We start from the raw sequence: 14,190 nt of genomic DNA on the forward strand, positions 1-14,190 counted from the left end.
AAAATGTGTAACTGAACAAATACTCAGCACACAGCCTTGAGGGTTTCACATATACCCAACAGAGGGCAAAGGTAAATTGCTAGCTTGCCAAAGCAGGTTTTTTGGGGAGTAAAATGATGCTGTCCTTTTTACCTACTTCTACTAATGTTCAGAAGTGTTTAGACAAGTTCAGAAGTATGTCATTTCTGATAAATTTTCATTGCTATGTATTTCTTGGTTGGATTTCTTTTTAGCACTTCAACCTTGTTTGGCAGGCAGTTAAAGAATTACTTCCAAATGAGTGAAAATATCTTTGCTGACTTTATTTTTCCCATTTATGAGTTAAGTAGTAATGCTGGACCCATATTCTTCAGTTTCATACAAACTTTTTGAGGAAACTCATCTGTTTTTATGACGTCGCCTAGCCTCTGTTTTTAATAACTCCCAAATCTACACCAATAGTTATCCCAATTTTACATCCACACCTACAATAATTTAAATTACTTAATATATTGGATATTTAAATTGTAAAAATTCACAAGTTGAAATCAGAGTTCATCACTGTTTTCATACTTTTCTCATGACTAATATGTCATTATCTTTTGAATAACATAGACCTCTAGCTTTTGAAATCTATGTCATTATTTTTCCTTCCAATCTTATTAACTTTTACTGACTTCCCAATTCTCAGTAATATTTTAAGCTTTCAACCCTTAAATCTGTTACTATTTGGTTCACATCACCTCGCATATGTCATTGCACAAATAATCAAAACTAGTATTTAGCAAACACTTACTATTCTCGTAGTAGGGTGTGCTTCATCAAAATGAATGTAAAAATGGGGCACCTGGGTGGCTCCGTTGGTTAAGCATCTGCCATTGGCTCAGGTCATGATCCCGGGGTTCTGGGATAGAGCCCCGCATTGGGCTCCCTGTTCAGCAGGGAGCCGGCTTCTCCCTCTCCAACCCCACTCGTGCTCTCTCTCACTATCTCTCTCTCTCAAATAAATAAATAAAATCTTAAAAAAAAAATAATGTAAAAACACTTAGGAAAACATGTGCCAGCCTTTTCGTCTGGAGGCAGGAAATGACTTTATAATCATTACAGTGGTCAGGAAAGACATTATAACGTCTTCATTCCCACTAAGATAAAAGATCAACAAATATATATATATATTTTTTAAAGATTTTATTTATTTATTTGACAGAGAGAGACACAGCGAAAGAGGGAACACAAGCAGGGGGAGTGGGAGAGGGAGAAGCAGGCTTCCCGCAGAGCAGAGAGCCCGATGCGGGGCTCGATCCCAGGACCCTGGGACCATGACCTGAGCCGAAGGCAGACGCTTAACGACTGAGCCACCCAGGTGCCCCAACAAATATTTTTTAATAGCAATTTAACTCCACTGTAAGGATCATGGTGTCACCTATAAGGCAATATAATAATGTTGCCTTGGAAATCATCTCTACATGGTTCCCATAGTAATGAAGTTCTGAGGATATCATTTTTACCCCTATATGCTTGTTAGTGTACATTTCCTTGGCTTACAGGAAAGCTCCATAAGGGTGAAGGTGCTAATTGCTTTTTATACTGCTCTCTCTCCAGCACTTTGAACAGTGCCTGGAGAGAACCTGTGGGCCTGTCCCCTGGCTCACACTGAGGAACTACTCTCCTCTGTAGCAGAAAGAGCCTAAGCAGAAAGAAGCTACAGGAACACCATTGCCCAAAGCAAACCAAGCATGGGCTCTCCTCTAATTTTCTTGGGTCCTAAGTCCAGGTGTTCTGCTCCAACTAATGGGAGATGGTACAGGGGTAACCCACTAATTGGCTGGTGACAGTTTTCTTTCCAGGTAAAAAATTTTAAAAATGTAAATTTTCTTGCAAATCATAGGTTTTGAATGTTTTTTAAGTGAATGAATAAATGGGAATGAGTGTGATTTTTCTATTGTATATAATATTTTTAGGGTTTTCTATATATAGTATCGTCATCTGCAAAAAGTGAAAAATTTACTTCTTCCTAATAAATTTGGATGCCTTTTATTTCCTTTTCTTGTCTAATTGCTGTGGCTAGGATTCCCAGTACTACTTTGAGTAAAAGTGGTGAGAGTGGACATCCTTGTCTTATTCCTGGTCTTAGAGGAAAAACTCAGTTTTTTTACCTTTGAGTATGGCATTAGCTGTGGCTTTTTCATATATGGCCTTTATTATGTTAAGGTATGTCCCCTCTACAACTACTTTGTTGAGAATTTTATCATGAATGGATGTTGTACTTTGTCAAATGCTTTTTCTGTCAATTGAGATGATCATATGGGTCTTTTTTTACTTTCACTTGTTAAAGTAATATATCATGTTAATTGATTTGTGAATATTGAACCACCCAGTAATAAATCCCACTTGATCATGTTGAATGATTTTTTTAATGTATTATTGGATTCAGTTTGCTAATATTTTTTTGAGGATTTTTGGCATCTATCTTCATCAGCAATATTGGCCTACAATTTTCTTTTTTTGTGGTGTCTTTATCTGGTTTTGGTATCAGGGAAATGCTGTCCTCAATGACTGAATATGGAAGTTTTCCTTCCTCTTCTATTTTTTGGAATAGTTTGAGAATAGGTATTAACTCTTCTTTAATTGTTTGATAGAATTCCCCTGTGAAGCCATTTGGTCCTGAACTTTTGTTTGTTGTGAATTTTTGATTACTGATTCAATTTAATTGCTAGTAATCAGTCTGTTCAAATTTTCTATTTCTTCCTGATTCAGTTTTAGGAGGTTATGTGTTTCTAGGAATTTATCCATTTCTTCTAGGTTATCCATTTTGTTGGCATATAATGTTTCATAATATTCTCTTATGATTGTTTGTATTTCTGTGGTGTTGGTTGTTATTTCTCCTCCTTCATTTCTGATTTTATTTATTTGAGTCCTCTCACTTTTTTTCTTTATGAGTGTGGTTATAGGTTTATCAATTTTATTGATCTTTTCAAAGAACCAGCTCTTGTTTCATTGCTCTATTCTCTTGTTGGTTTTTTGGTTTATTTGTTTTATTTTTGTCTTTATTTCATTTATTTCTGCTCTAATCTCTATTATTTCCTTCCTTCTACTGGCTTTCAGCTTTGTTTCTTTTTCTTTTTCTAGTTCCTTTAGGTGTAAAGTTAGATTGTTTGTGGTTTTGGTTTTGTTTGTTTTTTTTTAAGATTTTATCTATTTGACACAGAGAGACACAGTGAGAGAGGGAACACAAGCAGGGGGAGTGGGAGAGGGAGAAGCAGGCTTCCCGCAGAGCAGAGAGCCCGATGTGGGGCTCGATCCCAGGACCCCGGGATCATGACCTGAGCCGAAGGCAGACGCTTAACGACTGAGCCACCCGGGTGCCCCTGTTTTGTTTTGTTTTTTTGCTTCTTGAGGTAGGACTGTATTCCTATAAATTTCCCTCTTAGAACAGCTCTTGCTGCATTCTAGAGATTTTGAAACTTTGTTTTCATTTTCATTTGTCTCCAAGTATTTTTTGATTTCTTGGTTGGTCCATTTATTGTTTAATACCATGTTATTTAACCTCCATGTATTTGTGTTCTTCCCATATTTTCTTATGATTCATTTCTAGTTTCATACCATTGTGGTCAGAAAGACATATGATATGATTTCAGTCTTTTTTAATTTATTGATACTTGATTTGTGCCCTAACATGTGATCTACTTGAGAGAATGTTCCATGTGCCCTCAAAAAAGAATATGTATTTTGCTACTTTTGGATGGAATGTTCTGAATATATTTGTTAGATCCATCTGGTCCAATGTGTCATTCAAGGCCTCTGTTTTCTTGTTGATCTTCTGTTCGGATGATCTATCCATTGATGTAAGCAGGGTGTTAAAGTCCTCTACTGTTATTGTATTCCTGTCAATTTCTTCCTTTATGTCTGTTGATAATTGCTTTATGTATTTAGGTGCTCCCAGGTTGGGTGCATAAATATTTACAGTTGTTATATCCTTTTGTTGGATTATTCCCTTTATGATTATGTTGTGTCCTCCTTTGTCTCTTGGTGTAGTCTTTAAAGTCTATTTTAGGGACACCTGGGTGGCTCATTCGGTTAAGCATCTGCCTTCAGCTCAGGTCATGATCCCAGGGTCCTGGGATGGAGTTCCACACTGGGCTCCTTGCTCAACAGGGAGCCTGCTTCTCCCTCTGCCTACCACCCCCCCCTGCTTGTGCTCTCTATCTCTCTCTGACAAATAAATAAAATAAAACCTTTAAAAAAAAAAATAAAGTCTGTTTGGTCTGATATAAGTATTCCTGTATAATTTGACTCTTTAAGGGGTATTGAGATATATATATATATTTGTGTATATATATGTGTGTGTGTATGTGTATATACAAAAGAGATATATATACAAAAAAGATTGATATATACAGAAAAAGATACACACACACACAATGTGTATCTTTTTGTCTATATACAAAATGTTCTCCTTCTCATATAATCCATAACCTCATTCATGATTTAGGAGGAAAAGAAAGAATCAACTGTATGGTCTCCCCACAAATATTTTCACCCTGCTTTAAAAAGCAAGTAAGTTCCCAGATGTTGGAAACTTTTAGACATCCATCATAGAAATACTGTATTTGACATAATGCACCAATGCATTTTTACAGTTAGGCATCTTCAGATCCTGGTGATGCAGCATCTTGCATTTTGAACACATGCCTGATATGCCCAGATCTTACAGTTTCTTCCACTGAGTAGAGAAACAGCACCTGCCATTAATGCTAAGTCAACAGGCTAAGTGTTCCTTGAAGAAAAAGGCTGTGACTAAATTAAAGTGTTAGCAGAAAGGGAAGGAATGTAGAAAACAGCTTTTCAGCCTAGGCGAGTGAGTAAGGAAAACTTAGCGGCAGAGGAAGAAGGTCAGATCTGTGTGTCCTCATCTCCCCACTTCAAAGGTGGAAATTCCAGAAGTAGAATTTATTAGAAACACTCAGATAAGTACAGGATAACCTGAGAACCCTAAAGATGTGACCTATATCCTGAGGCCTCTAGCAAGAGCCAGCTTGGTGACATACCAATGTGGTGCAATGGTGAAAAGGATTGGAGAGATGAGCGAGCTCAACACAGTGCTCCTGCCCTCATGCATATTCCTTAGCCAGAACTTTTAGAAGGTGTTAAGGGAGCTAGGGGCCTAATATAGGCTGGCCTGGGGTCAGGACAAAGAGCATTAGTGTATGAGGATGACTCAAATGTAGTAAGCATCAGTTGCATCATAGTGGTAACAAGTACAGGGATCCTCCAGGCCCAGCAAGATTCAGAAGATAGCATATGTGGATCTCTGGCACCATTATCACTTTCCTCCATGAGTTCACATAAGCCCCTATATGCCCAGAGGCCACGTTATGGAGATAGGAATCTGAAAAACTGAACATGTGCTTGAAAGAGACTGAATCATTTAAAAGTGACACAGGGCAGTAAGATTACTTCATCAACCCCCTGCCATGTCACTCACAGGGGTAGCTCATGAGGATGAGGATGATTCAGCCAAAACTTCCATTAAGCACACAGAGCCATCCAACGTAATGTGCTTATTCTTGACAGGGCAGAGAGAGGAATGATCAACCACCGCTTGATTCAGTCTTGAGAGAGAAAAAAGAGTGAGGAAGTTTGTACCCAATCCTCTGATTCTGTGCAACTGTTTCCATCCTCACCCTCTTTTTTAAACTGTCCTCTTTCAACTTGACAATTTGGCTGGCTGTAGATGGGGAGCGGTGTGGTTGAGAACACAGAGATGGCTATCTTTGATGTCTTTGATCATAGAGGTTTTCTCAGTTAAGAAACACTCCAGCAGCTGCCTGCTCTTTACCAAAAAACCAAACCACAAAACCAAAATGCCACTTTTCATCAAATGTATGAATCATTCCTTTTTTCCTTTTTATTCTAAACTCCTTCTAAAAAAGTTAAAAAAAATAAACTCAACTCTTTCTAAAGTTAGTTATTGCTCTCTTGTATTGCTTTTTTTCCCCCTTTTTTTTTTTTAACATGGTACCTATAAGAACTTGACTGGAGCAAAAAAAAAAGGGAGATGCATTATATTTAATTCTAATTAACTAGGCAAAAAATAAACAGATGATCTGTACAGCACAGTAAACCATTAAAACCTAATTAACACTTATAGCCCAGGATACCCTAAAACTGCATGATATGTTCACCAGTATAGACCATACATGGAGCTATGAAATAAACTCAGTATATTTAAGAGTAATAAAATCATACTGAGTATATTCTCTGTATGTAATGGAATAAAACTAGAAATTCGTAACAATTAGATATTGAGAGAAAATCTTAAATACTTAGAAATTAACACATTTCTAAGTAGTTCATGGGTGAAAAGAGAAATCACAAGGGCAATTAGGAAATATTTCAAACTTTATGTTAATTAAAGTACATCATATGAGAACTTGTTTGCAGCTAATGCAGTGCTCACAGGAAATTAATATTCTTACCAACAGCTGGATAACAGAGGGTGACTGGTTTTGATCAGATTTTTTTCAAAGGTTAGCTGGCTTCTCTAATTTAGAGAAAGATGTAGGTAGAAATGTAAGCAAATCTTGAGAATATGTGTATAAAGAGGGTTTTTTTTTTTAAATATTTTATTTATTTGACAGAGAGAGACACAGCGAGAGAGGGAACACAAGCAGGGGGAGTGGGAGAGGGAGAAGCAGGCTTCCCGTGGAGCAGGGAGCCCGATGCGGGGCTCGATCCCAGGACCCTAGGATTATGACCTGAGCCGAAGGCAGACGCTTAATGACTGAGCCACCCAGCCACCCATGTATAAAGAGGGATTTTTAAAGTAAATGCTAGGGGGGCACCTGGGTGGCTCGGTTCTTAAGCGTCTGCATTCGGCTCAGGTCATGATTCCAGGGTCCTGGGATCGAGCCTCATATTCGGCTGCCTGCTCAGTGGTGAGCCTGCTTCTCCCGCTCCCACTCCCCCTGCTTGTATTCCCTCTCTCACTGCTCTCTGTCAAATAAATAAAAAAAAAAATCTTAAAAAAAAAATAAAGTAAATGCTAGGATTTTAAAGTAAATGTGTTGCAACAATAATCTGAAATAAATTCTTCAGTGTTTAAGTATCTCTGAAATTTTCCTGTAAGTCAGTGAAAAAAAATGTGATATCATACTCCATTGTTTTTTTTTTTTGTGAGCATTTAATGGAATAACATCTAATGCATAAAGCAACATCAAATATACAACATACAAAAAAGAAAATCTTATCTATTTACACAGCACCTAGCTTATTGTTGTTGTTTAGTACAAACATCTCCATATAGCTAGTACTATTTACATACTAAGTTCACAGCACAAATCAAAACACGGTATTATGCAGGTTTATACAGATAGACACAAAATGGAAATTCATTGGTTTAGACACTGGATTGAATTGAGTGGAGAGGTAGATGGATTTTTCTGGGTTTAATAATTAGTAAATATTGGTGATTTTTGTAAGTATACGAAACTTTCAGGGCTTTTAGGGTGCCTAAAGTATTTTTCTTTGTGCTTTCTAATATTTGAGTTCATAGATTATTAGTGAATAAGTATCACTTGTTAAGAAAAGAGGTGATTTGGACTTGTGCACAGGGCTTTTAATGTAACTTCTTTAGCTAAATTACAATTAGAATGTCCTTTTTCAGTATTTAATATTGATAGTGTACCTCTCTTATAAGCCAGATCAAAATTGTTCCTCCATCTGATAGCCTTCCTTAAAAAAGTCCACTCACCATCCCCAAATATATGAGCTCTTGCCTTCCTGTCAGTTGCATGGTCTCTTAGTTTATTATGTCTGGTTCTGTCTTTATTTGTTCTTCCCTTATTCCTTTTTGATATATGCATACCTGTAATGTCAGGCACCCAACATACCTATCAGAGTAATTTGTACATAGTAGGTGTTAACAATAGTCGGGAATGAGTGACAAATATAATAACAGCAATTACTAACATATACCACTTTTTCCCGTGAGAAAAGGACCCAAGAAATGGAGGTGACAGACTTTCTATAGTTTATTCTTATCAACCCTAAGAAGAGGTTGAGTTTTGTGGCTGTAGTGTTCCATGACAGCAGCTGTCCCCACGACTCCTAGGTACTAGCTTGAGAAATGCTAGAGTTTACCTAATGTATGATATAATGCAGGGCTTAACAACTGCAAGCTAAGAACGGTTTATACATTTTGTCATGGTTGAAAAATAGCAAAAGAAAAGTAATGTGAGACATGTGAAAATTATATGAGATTAAAAATGTAGTGTTAATAGATTTTTTTAGAACACAGCTATACTCATTTGCTTGCATATTTTCTGTGGTTGTGTTCATGGGACAACAGAATCAAGTAGCTGCTGTGGTGGAAACTGTATGACTCGAAAAGCCTAAAAAATGTTCAACATCTATCCCTTTACAGAAAAGTTTGCCAATCCCTGATATAGTGAATTATCACACCAATATGAAACATCAAATTTTCTCTTTTAATGTTTATATTGTGTAAATCTGGAAAAAACAATCTCATAGGCACAATGGTTTGGAATATACTTTCCTGGGAGAGACAATGATCAAATCCAGTGCCACACATTGTTTTACTAGGCTACAGATTCTACATCACGTGGATCGCTTTGTTTCATGATCTCTAATGTTATAGTGAATTCTTGGCAGTAGTCATAAAAATATAGGGTAAAAATCTGTAGGTGGATTTGTAGAATTTCCCCAGCATTGTTTGAGTAATAATTTACTATTGATTGTCCTACTGAGAAGAATAAATAGCATCATGTTTGAAAACAAATATGACACCTTTTTTGTAGAACCTCTTACTGTGTGGGGCTCTCAATAAATATGGGCATTTCAAACCTTTTAAAAGGCCTGAGAAAATAATACAACAGTATTTGTTCTATTCTAATGCAGGGCATGTTGTGCTCTGTGGATGATGTGGAGGGATAATACAATTGTGAATTAAAAATGAGAGACAAACAGGAAAAGAAGAGAACAAAGGACTACTAAATAGGAGTTCTGAGGGGCAACATTTCTTTCTTTTAACAAAGAAGCTATTCCAGAACAGATGTTGTTATTACCTGGATGGTTTTTCGAAAGGAAATAATGATTTGGTGTGACAGAATAGCAAGAACTCAAAAAGAAAATGGAGTGTAGCCTTTAACTGCTTTTTCTCTTTTAACATCTTTTGTGGGGTTTGCAGAAGAGGCTGGAGTTCAAATCAGCATTTTCTGTGTGTTTGAGAGAAGTTTAAGAACAATGTGAAACATGTAAATATCTCCCATACTAACTTTTTTAATGACTCCAAGTAACCTGAAACTATCATTTGTAGATATGAAGTATTGAGTCTGAAATCATGAGGTAGTAATTTATTTGTAACACTCAGAACATTTCTATGTGGAATTGCCAATTCCCACATTGTCCATAGTATGTTCTTTTCATAAGAGAAACATTGATCAAATCCATATGAAATAGTTATAAGTGACACCCCAATAGAGGATCTTTTCCATCCTGATATTGTTAGTTATTAATAAATTAACCTCATTCAGTATATCATCAACATGCAGCTTCTCCTTTCCCCTCTTTCTTCTTTGCAGACTCTGCTCTAAACTATAGGCTGGAAAGACCGTCTAAGAGCCTTGTGAAAAGTATTACCTGGTAGACAGAATCCTAAAATGCTGCTACCTCCCCAGCTTTCAAGGTTTCTCTCTTAATCCTCAGGACTGTGACTATGATGAGCCATGTGATTATGTTGTTACACCACAAATGGGATTTTGCAGAGGTAATTAAGGTTACTAATCAGTTGACCTAAAATAAAGAGTATATCTAGTTGGACCTAATGGAATCACAGGTGCTCTTTAAAAGCAAAAAGTTTTCTCCAGCTGGTAGTGGAATGGAAAGCCAGGGATAAAGTGTGAGAAGGATTCAATCTATGGTTGCTGTTTCAAGATGGAGGGGGTGAGGTGAGAAGGAATACAGGCAGCCTCTACGAGCAGACAGTGGGCCCTGGCTGACAGCCAACAAGAAAACCTCAGACGGAGATACATTCATTAGATTACTCCTTTCTGCACATGGATGCTGCCAAATAAGCATCATTAAAGTCTCCTCTCCCACTGCCGCCATATCTAAGTCAGAGTCTTCCAAAGAGCCTGAACTGCTGTGGAAGCTCTTCATCAGAGGTTTGAGCTTTGAAACAACCGATGAGGGTCTGAGGAGCCATTTTGAGCAATGGGGAACACTTACAGACTGTGTGGTAATGAGATACCCAAACACCAAATGCTGCAGAGGCTTTGGGTTTGTCATGTATGCCACTGTGCAGGAGGTGGATGCAGCCATGAATGCAAGGCCACACAAGGTGGATGGAAGAGTTGTGGAACTAAAGAGGGCTGTCTCACAAGAAGATTCTCAAAGACCTGGTCCCACTTAACTGTGAAAAAGATTTTTGTTGGTGGCATGAAAGAAGACACTGAAGAATATCATCTAAGAGATTATTTTGAACAGTATGGGGAAAACTGAAGTGATTGAGATCATGACTAACTGGGGCAATGACAAAAAGAGAGGTTTTGCTTTTGTAACATTTGATGACCATGACTCTGTAGACAAGATTGTCATTCAAAAATCCCAAACTGTGAATGGCCACAACTGTGAAGTAAGGAAAGCCCTATCCAAACAGAGATGGTTAGTACTTCATCCAACCAAAGAGGTCGTGGAGGTGGTTTTGGTGGGAATGACAATTTTAGTTGTGGAGGGAATTTCAGTGGGTGAAGTGGCTTTGGTGGTGGATGTGGTGGCAGTGAGGATGGCTATAACGGATTTGGTAATGATGGAAGCAACTTTGGAGGTGGCAGAAGCTATAATGATTTTGGCAATTACAACAATCAATCCTCAAATTTTGGACCCATGAAAGGAGGAAACTTTGGAGGCAGAAGCTCCAAAGTGGTGGAGGTCAATACGTTGCCAAACCATGAAACCAAGCTGACTATGGCAGTTCCAGCAGCAGTAGCTATGGAAGTGGCAGAAGGTTTTCATTACTGCCAGGAAACAAAGCTTAGCAGGAGAGGAGAGCCAGAGAAGTGACAGGGAAGCTACAGGTTACAACAGATTTGTGAACTCAGCCAAGCACAGTGGTGGCAGGGCCTAGCTGCTACAAAGAAGACATGTTTTAGACAATACTCATGTGTATGGGCAAAAAACTCGGGGACTGTATTTGTGGCTAATCATATAACAGGTTATTTTAGTTTCTGTTCTGTGGAAAGTGTAAAGCATTCCAACAAAGCGTTTTAATGTAGATTTTTTTTTTTTTTTACCCATGCTGTTGATTGTTAAATGTAATAGTCTGATCATGATGCTGAATAAATGTGTCGTTTTTAAAATGCACTGTGTAAAGTTAGTCTACTCTGAAGCCATCTTGGTAAACTACCCTAACATGTGCTCGCTTCGGCAGCATATATACTAAAATTGGAATAGTAAACTACCCTAACCATGTGAAGTTAGAATTTCTTCAAGGTGATGCCAGGTTCCATTTGAAATTTATTTGCAACCTGCTTGGGAACAGAAGCCAATGTCTCCACAAACCTTGGTGTAGTTGAACTGACAGTTAATGAGTTGTGATGGAGTTCACCATTAAAAGGGTCACCCAAGCAAAGTCCTGGGGTTTATTTGGTTATTAATATGATTGTTGGCACATCCTATGCAATATCTGTAAATTGAATTATGGTATCAGTTAAAATTATAGACGGGATTAAAGCTTGTGTATCATCCATTATCGTGTGTAATCAATAAATGATTTAATATTCTCTTAAAAAAAAAAAGAAGACCTCAGACCTACTGCTACATGGAACTACATTCTCTCAACAGCCTACATGAGCTTGGAAGTGGGATGCTTTCCTAGAGCCTCCAGTTAAGAGCCCATCCCAGCCAAACCTTGACCTCAGAATTGTGAGACCCTGACCGTTGAACCCAATGGAGCCCACCAGGACTTTTGATCTACAGAACTGTAAGATAATAAGTGGAAGTTGTTTTAAGCTGCTATACTTGGGTATAGTAGTAAGTAGTGGTAGTAGTAGTAGAAAACAAATTCAGACTGTACCATATACTCAACTATTGATATTTCTTTTTTTTAAGATTTTATTTATTTATTCATGAGAGACAAAGAGAGAGAGAGAGGCAGAGGCAGAGGCAGAGGCAGAGGGAGAAGCAGGCTCCCCGTGGAGCAGGGAGCCCATTGCAGGACTCAATCCCAGGACTCTGGGATCATGACTTGAGCTGAAGGCAGACGCTTAGCCAACTGAGCCACCCAGGTGCCCAACTATTGATATTTCTTATATATATTTATTTAATTTTATTTATTTATTTTGAGAGAGGAAGAGAGGGAGTGGGAGGAAGGGTAAAGGCAGAGGGAGAGAGAAAATCTCAAGCAGACTCCACACTGAAAGCAGAGCCTGACATGGGGCTGGATCTCACGACCCTGAGATCATGACTTGAGGTGAAATCAAGAGCCAGATGCTTAACCAACTGAGCCACCCAGGCACCCTTTAACTATTGATATTTCAAGATGCACACTTATGGGTATAAGATATGAATCTTAAAATGTCACTACTTAGACAACTGTCAGACACTAAAAGACCAAGTCAGGATTATCAATACTCTTTTTAGTCCTGAAGAGGACCTCTCATGAAAGCAGGACTGTTGAACTAATTTCTAATATTCAAATAGGAGGGAAATCTAATTTTGATAATATTTTTAGTGCTCTTTTTTCTGATTGGGTAGATGAGAAAACCTTTTTTTCTTTTTTCTTGATCTCTCCCTAGCCCTCAATTTAGTAGATTCTGCTTTTGCAAATTGAAATAAAACATTTTCTAAATAGTAATTTATTCTCCTTGAGGCTTCAGAATTCAGGGACAAATACTTTGTGAGTCTTCTAGCTTTTTTTATGGCAATGATAATTAACTGTACCAGTTCAGTACCAGAATCCGTCCTCCTTTTTACCAGGACACAGTTAGATAAATTGATTATGCAACCAAGACCATACCTGGAAGTATCATACTGTATGAGAATAAATCTCATTTCATCAGTTCTGACAAGCTCACCATGAAGGAATAAAGGTTGTACTTCACAGGTGAAACCAATGCCCATAAAACAGTCCCAGAAAATTGGTCTGATATGTGTTCCAGAGCTTACAGGCTGTAAATAACGTTACTCCTTGGCAGCCCAGAAATCTCATTGTATTTTCGGGACCTTGAGGAGAGAAGAATCTACCCAAATTTATAGATTCTACTGGTAAACTCTGTTGAGATGAATTTCTTGGTCTCAGAATAAAACAGCCAATAAGAACAATTCAAAAACTGTATCTGGAATAATAGAGGTTATTGAAAATGCAATATGAGATTCTTTATGAAATTTACACAGAACTTAATTTCCTGGCATGCGTAGTTGTTCAACACTATATGGCTCTAGATGAGCTCATCTCAGCAAGGAGGCTTTTGTGGTTAATTAACACCTTCTACTACACCCACCTGTCAAGATAAAATGAGACCAGCCTTCTTTTGTCTTCAAGAATAATCTTTGGGGATTATTTGTTTGGTGTTTGTTTGTATATTTGTGAGTCCAAGTGAATTGGAAAATATTTTATGCCCACTGGAGAGAACACATTTTTTTTTATTGCTACTAGTAATTTTGGGTATTTCTGCCACTGGAACCAGATTTAACATCCTGTTTCCCTATGTAATAGCTAAATAAAGTTTTGGCACATGTTGACTCTACATTTGTGTTAGAGTAATGTTTTCAGCTTTTTCAGAATTACACATTATCAAAAATATAATTAAATCCACTTTAGGTTTCATACCTAACTTTTCATAATTTTATTGTGATTGATGATTTTTAACTTTGGAATTTTACTCTGACATAAAGTTTGCTTAACTTTTCTTTTTAAACAATTAACTTTTAAAATCTTCAAGGAAACACTGTTGTAACTTAATAATTACCTTGCTCTTGGTTCTGGAAATTTCTGTGATTTTAAATGAGAGTAAAAGATTATATTTCTCTAAATCAACTGGTTATTTTAGATTATCACTCTCTTTGAACCTAAAAATCATATCTGTTTCTTGGTAATTTATTGTCTCCTTGCTTGTCTTAAGTTTGTAATAGTGTTTTCCAATCAGTAAATTCATTGATAACTGATATTTACACTCACTTATAGTTATTTTT

The 14,190-nt window shown here is 37.3% G+C and overlaps 1 pseudogene; it reads left to right on the forward strand.

Moving 5' to 3' along the window:
- The first annotated feature begins 9,933 nt into the window (after positions 1 to 9,933).
- On the forward strand, positions 9,934 to 11,036 carry LOC110592117 (annotated as a pseudogene).
- The last annotated feature ends 3,154 nt before the right edge of the window (positions 11,037 to 14,190 follow it).

Source organism: Neomonachus schauinslandi, chromosome 3 (assembly GCF_002201575.2).
Source record: "Neomonachus schauinslandi chromosome 3, ASM220157v2, whole genome shotgun sequence".
NCBI classification, from domain to species: domain Eukaryota; kingdom Metazoa; phylum Chordata; class Mammalia; order Carnivora; family Phocidae; genus Neomonachus; species Neomonachus schauinslandi.